The sequence below is a fragment of the Carassius carassius genome, chromosome 15 (assembly GCF_963082965.1).
Source record: "Carassius carassius chromosome 15, fCarCar2.1, whole genome shotgun sequence".
In the NCBI taxonomy this organism is placed as follows: domain Eukaryota; kingdom Metazoa; phylum Chordata; class Actinopteri; order Cypriniformes; family Cyprinidae; genus Carassius; species Carassius carassius.
This window is the reverse complement of record NC_081769.1, coordinates 9,061,110-9,067,109: the sequence shown is the minus strand read 5'-3', so window position 1 is coordinate 9,067,109 and position 6,000 is coordinate 9,061,110. Positions and strand designations below refer to the sequence as shown.

Below are 6,000 nucleotides of genomic sequence, written 5' to 3'. Positions count from 1 at the left end.
CACACAGAAACAGTGTCACGGTTCATGAATCCGTGTGTTCATTTCTCCAGGTCTGTATCTTGTTCCCTGTCTGATTGCTCGTTCAGCATTGCTCCGGCATCCGCGGGGGAACTGGCATGCTGAGCCTCGTCTACCACCACCGACTGTCTACTCTGGTGAGCCCCTGTTATGTCGTTCATTTTTGACTATTAATTTTGACATTTTTGACTTGGAGGTGGAGAGGGAGTTGTCTGAGTTACATCAAGGAAATCGATCAGTCATAGATTACTTTATTGAGTTTTGCATGTTGGCAGTGGAATGTAAATGGAACCAGGAAGCACAGTGGGACATTTAGGCATGGGTTAGTCAACCGACTCTCAATGAATGCTCTCTGAAATTAATGGTGAATGGACTGCTTTTAATACCTCCAGGGGGCATTTTGAGTATCTTTTTATGCTGTTTGCCTCAAACTTCCTCCTGCATACAGGAGAATTCATTCCATCTTCTATGTCTCCAAATTATAGCCAATTTTTCATTCTACCATAAATCTGCCTGTCACTAATCAACCAATCACATGACAGTTGCTTCAATGCATTTAGGGGTGTGTTCCTGGTCAGGACAATCTCCTTAACTCCAACTGAATGTCAGAATGGGAAAGAAAGGTGATTTAAGGAATTTTGAGCGTGGCATGGTTGTTAGTATTTCACAATCTGCTCAGTTACTTGGATTTTCACACACAACCATTTCTAGGGTTTACAAAGAATGGTGTGAAAAGGGAAAAAAATCCAGTATGCGGCAGTCCTGTGGGTGAAAATGCCTTGTCGATGCTAGAGGTCAGAGGAGAATGGGCTGACTGATTCAAGCTGATAGACTTTGACTGAAATAACCACTCGTTACAACCGAGGCATGAAGCAAAGCATTTGTGAAGCCACAACGCGCACAACCTTGAGGCGGATGGGCTACAACCCACCGAGTACCACCCATCTCCACTACAAATAGGAAAAAGAGGCTACAATTTGCACGAGCCAGTTGGACAGTTGAAGACTGGAAAAATGTTGCCTGGTCTGATGATTCTCGATTTCTGTTGAGACATTCAGATGGTAGAGTCAGAATTTGGCGTAAACAGAATGAGAACATGGATCCATCATGCCTTGTTACCACCTTGCAGGCTGCTGCTGGTGGTGTAATGGTGTGGAGAATGTTTTCTTGGCACACTTTAGGCCCCTTAGCGCCAATTGGGCATCGTTTAAATGCCACGGCCTACCTGAGCATTGTTTCTGACCATGTCCATCCCTTTATGACCACCATGTACCCATCCTCTGATTCGCAATTACAGCCAGCTAGCCACCCCTTTGACTGCCTTGACCTCCACCAAGACCACATTCAGGTGGTCTAGCGTGGCAGAGGCTTTGTTTTGCAAACTAAAGATTTGGTTTTTTTCAGCTCCCATTCTGGTGGCCCCTTATCCCTCCTGTCAGTTTGTGGTGGAGGTTGGCGCGTGGTAGGGGCTGGTGCGGTTCTTTCCCACCATTCTTCTGCAGATGGTAAGATACGTTTGTCTCCTGCCAAATGTAATTGCGACATTGGTAATAGAGAGTTGCTGGCAGTTAAGCTTGCTTCTGGAAGAATGGCGTCATTTGTGCTAGAAGGATTATGGTCTTAGATCATCCGTTGGGGCCATTGTTCCAAAGTAGCATGTCATCCAGGTTTTAATTGAACAGTGTTTCTCAATAAAAAAACAGTTCTGGTGGCACTCGAGATATACAACATTTTGTTTTGGCTTGCTCTGTTTGTGCCACTTCTAAGGTTCCAATCGACCCCCTGCTGGACTCCTTCAACCGCTGTTGGTTCCTTCAAGACCCTGGTCCCACATTTTAGTAGATTTTGTTTTGGGACTTTGGGACTCACTGTGCCAGGGTAACACGGTAGTTTTGACCGTGGCGGCCCGGTTCTCAGGGCAACTCATTTTGTTCCTCTGTGCAAATTACCCTCAGCCAGAGAAACAGCGGTTGCTGTCATTGATCAAATCTTTCATATTCATGACCTCCTGGTGGACGTGGTATCTGAGAGGGGGCCTCAGTTTGTTTCCAAATTTTGGAAAGAATTTTGTAGTTTGTTAGGGGCGACTGTTAGTCTCTTTTCTGGGTTTCATCCCCAGAGTAATCATCAGACGGAGAGGGCCAACCAAGATTTGGAATGTTTGTTGTGGTTTTTGGTGTCTCAAAACAAATCCTCTTGGAGTCAGCAACTCTCATGGGTGGAGTATGCACACAATTCTTTACCAGTGTCATCCACGGACCTATCTCCATTTGAGTGTAGCATAGGTTACCAGTCACATCTTTCAGAGTATGGAATCCGAAGTCGCCGTCCCCTCTGCCCATGCCTTTGTCCAGAGGTTCCACCGCACCTGGAAGAAGGCTAGAGAAGTCATACTCTGGATCGAGTCGTGCACCAAGGCCCAGGATGATCGTCACCGTCAAAGCCTCCCGTCTATATTTTTGGTCAAAAAGTGTGGCTTTCATAGAAGAATATTCCTCTCTGTACCTTCTGTAAGAAGCATTCTCCCAAATTTACTGGCCCGTTTACTGTCACCAAGATTATTAGTCCAGTGGCAGTTCACCTCAAACCTCCTCCTGCATACAGGAGAAATCATTCCATCTTCCATGTCTCCAAATTAAAACAAATGATTCATTCCACCATTAATCTGCCTGTCACAGTTCCCCCACTGCCACGACTCGTATATGGGGAACTCACGTATTCAGTAAAATGCATTCTGGACATGGATTTCAGTACCTAGTCGGACTGGGAGGGTTACAGTCCACAGGAGAACAGTTGGGTTCCTGCCAGGGACATATTGGATCATTCGCTTATCGATGATTAAAATCGCCATGTAGGTTCCTCTGGAAGCACAAGGAGGCGCTCCTAGGAGGAGGGTTACTGTCATGGTTCATGGATCCGTGTGTTCTTTCTGTGGGTCAGTATCTTGTTTCCTGTCTACCTCGTTCAGCGTTGGTCCGACAACCGCGGGGCTGACAAGCTTATCAGTGTGGCTGCACCTGCTGCTTGTTCTGTCCTGTCTTTATCTGTCTCATGTTTGGTACTGCATGTTGTCAGATCGTTGTTTGAGTTTGTCTATGCCAGACTCTCTGTCCAATCTTTTGAGTCCTGTTTGCTCTCAGCCTTGAATTGTCGTCAAGTGTGGTTCACCGTTTTGTTCCTGGAATTCTGTCGGAGTGGGATTGGGCCAGTGCCTTGCAGTCCATGTGTCACATAGACCTACTCACCTGCTCACTTTCACATCCTCCTCGCATCTTGCTTGTTTGCTGTTGTGGCAAAATAAACTACACTTCACTTGCAATTGTATTTTGTGTTATCATTACATGACAAACAGGCAGAGTAGGCTAAAAAAGATACTCCACTCCAAAATGAAAATTTTGAAAATCTGTCCACAATGACTAGGATGCAGGTATTATTGTCGGAAGGAGGAAGGTCAGTGATAAAGTCCACCCCTAGGTTTGACCACAGGCGATTAGAGACGGGCAGAGGGTGGAGCTTGCCTGATGGTAGATGGCATGGACTTTTGGAGATGGCGCAGTATGTACATCCGTTCACGTACCTTCTGACGTCAGAAGCCATGTTAGGCCACCAGAAGCGTTCCCTTAGCAACGAGAGGGTTTCATTGACCCCCGGGTGACCATTGGCAAGAGATGTGTGAGCGGAGTGATTGAGTGGAGTGTGCCGTGTCCTGGGGATGTATTGGTGTCCTGGTGGGGAACCCGGCGGGGTGTTGGTAGCAGGATTGGAGGAAGGAAGGGTCTCTGCAGACCAGGTAATGGGGCTGATGATGACTTTTTCAGGAAGGATGGTTTCAGGTTCTTCTAAGTTTTCTTCGCGGGCGTGACACCGGGACAGGGCGTCAGCCTTCACATTCTTGTCCCCTGGGCGATACGAGATGTTAAAGTGGAAGTGGGTGAAGAATAGCGCCCCGCGGGCCTGTCTCGAATTCAGCCTCTTGGCGACCCGTAGATATTCGAGGTTCTTGTGGTCTGTGAGGACTAGAAAAGGGTGTTTGGCTCCCTCCAGCCAATGCCTCCATTCCTCCAGGGCCAACTTGATGGCCAGCAGCTCACGAGAGAAGAAGGCGCATGGGTGGAGGCGACTAGGATTCCCCTGCTGCTGTGACAGGACCGCTCCCACTCCGGTGGTAGAGGCACAGTAGAGACACAGATTCTGGGCCAGCCATCTTTGTCTTTCAGCCGCTGTGAGTTGATAGGGATCGACGAGCATGGGTTCACTGGCTGGTTCTGGGGAGCTGATGGCCTCTGGTCGGCAGAGTGGCGAGTTGGAATTCGCCTGGCCCTGGTGCTCTTCGAGGCACGACTGCATACGGGTGGCAAAGCGGATGGAGAGTTGAATGAACCATTCTAGCCCGATGGTGTCCTATTATGCAGCGAGATGCAACCGCACTCGAGCTTCCAATCCCTGACGGTAGGTAGTCAGTAAGGCCTGCTCCTTCCATCCACTGGTGGCCGCTAGAGTCCTGAACTGAAGAGCATATTCATTGACAGACATTTTTCCCTGTTTCAAGTTATAAAGCTTCTCACCAATAAAAGAGTTCCAAGCTGGTCTGCCAAAAACTTATCTGAAATGGTCGATGAAGCTAGAATAAGACTGGATAACTGGGTTATTCTGTGTCCAAATTGAATCGGCCCACTGAAGTGCTTTACATTGCAATTGAGATATCAGGAAGGCCACCTTTGATCTTTCGGTAGGGTATAAGTGCGGTTGCATCTCCAGGACCAGCGAGCATTGGAGTAGGAATCCGCTGCAATCCTCAGCCGTACCAGAGTTGGAGAATATGCATATCTTTTGGGATCGTCCTTACACACAGCTATTTTTGATTGAATTCTCTAATGCTATCAATCACAGTATGCTCCAGGGTTTCTCTCTGCTTTTTAAGGATGTACTGTTTGGCTTCTTCAATATGCAAAAAGACCAAATTTATTAATATTTTATTATTAACCTATTATTATTTCTTGCTAAATTTCATATTCACTGCAGTAAATTCAATCATCAAAATCCTTTATATATTGTTTTTAAAAAAGAGGTTCAACAGTATATTCAGACTATTTCATCTTCTAAGAATCTTAAGCCTTTTAAAACAGTTCATTTATTTAATCTTTTTAATTTATCTTGTGTTTAGCTTTCGTTTTGTATTATTTATTTTTTATTGCATACATCTATAAATGGTGCTTTGCATGTAATGTCACCTCTTTGTACACAATGTTGATATTCTATGTACTTTTATATTTGGTACCTTGGCAATAATAAAAACAAAAACAAACAAAAAGAGGAACAAAGATACATATAGATACTATAATGTACTATAATATAAAAACTTATTTTGTAAGTTTTCATACTGTTATTTTTTGTTGTTGTTTGTTTAAGTTTACAATATCACATTTATCGCTGTCATTAATAATAATAAACAAGTAATTATTTTTACATGACATGCTTTCTTTGTTCTGCAACATTTAGCAGTAGCACAAATGTAAAGTTGTGATTATGTGTTTGACAGCTTCCAGTAACATACTGTAGCATTCTTTCAGGTGGGTTTATTTTGTTGACCGTTGCTATAGAAACAGCACAGCACAGCACAGAGTTGAACATCACTTGTTGTCATCTCAGAATAATGGCAATTATGGCTGTGTCCAAAAGACTTGCTGCCTCGCTGCCTTACGAGGCATGTGACTTTGCAGGCAGAGTTTTTGCATAAAGGCACCTCATGAAACTCATTTCAGACAGGCTTTTGAGGCAGCGTAACAGTTTAATGATCTACAACAAAATAGAATGAGTTTTGATGATAACTAAAATATGTTATTATTATAATACTGATTTCTTCACAGAAATAACAACAAAAGTGCAAAAAGTTGGTCAGAAGCATACATTTACACACAAGACCACCAAATGTAACTTTCAGACACCATCTTTATTTTTTTATCTTAGCCATCAAGGAATGGA

The 6,000-nt window shown here is 44.5% G+C and overlaps 2 protein-coding genes across 3 annotated transcripts in view; both read right to left on the bottom strand.

Moving 5' to 3' along the window:
- The window catches only part of LOC132158072 (uncharacterized), a 411,555-nt gene that overhangs the window by 178,225 nt on the left and 227,330 nt on the right, over positions 1-6,000 (bottom strand). The gene's annotated exons all lie outside the window — the stretch shown is intronic.
- ca14 (carbonic anhydrase XIV) overlaps positions 1-6,000 on the bottom strand; it is a 40,704-nt gene that overhangs the window by 2,779 nt on the left and 31,925 nt on the right. The gene's annotated exons all lie outside the window — the stretch shown is intronic.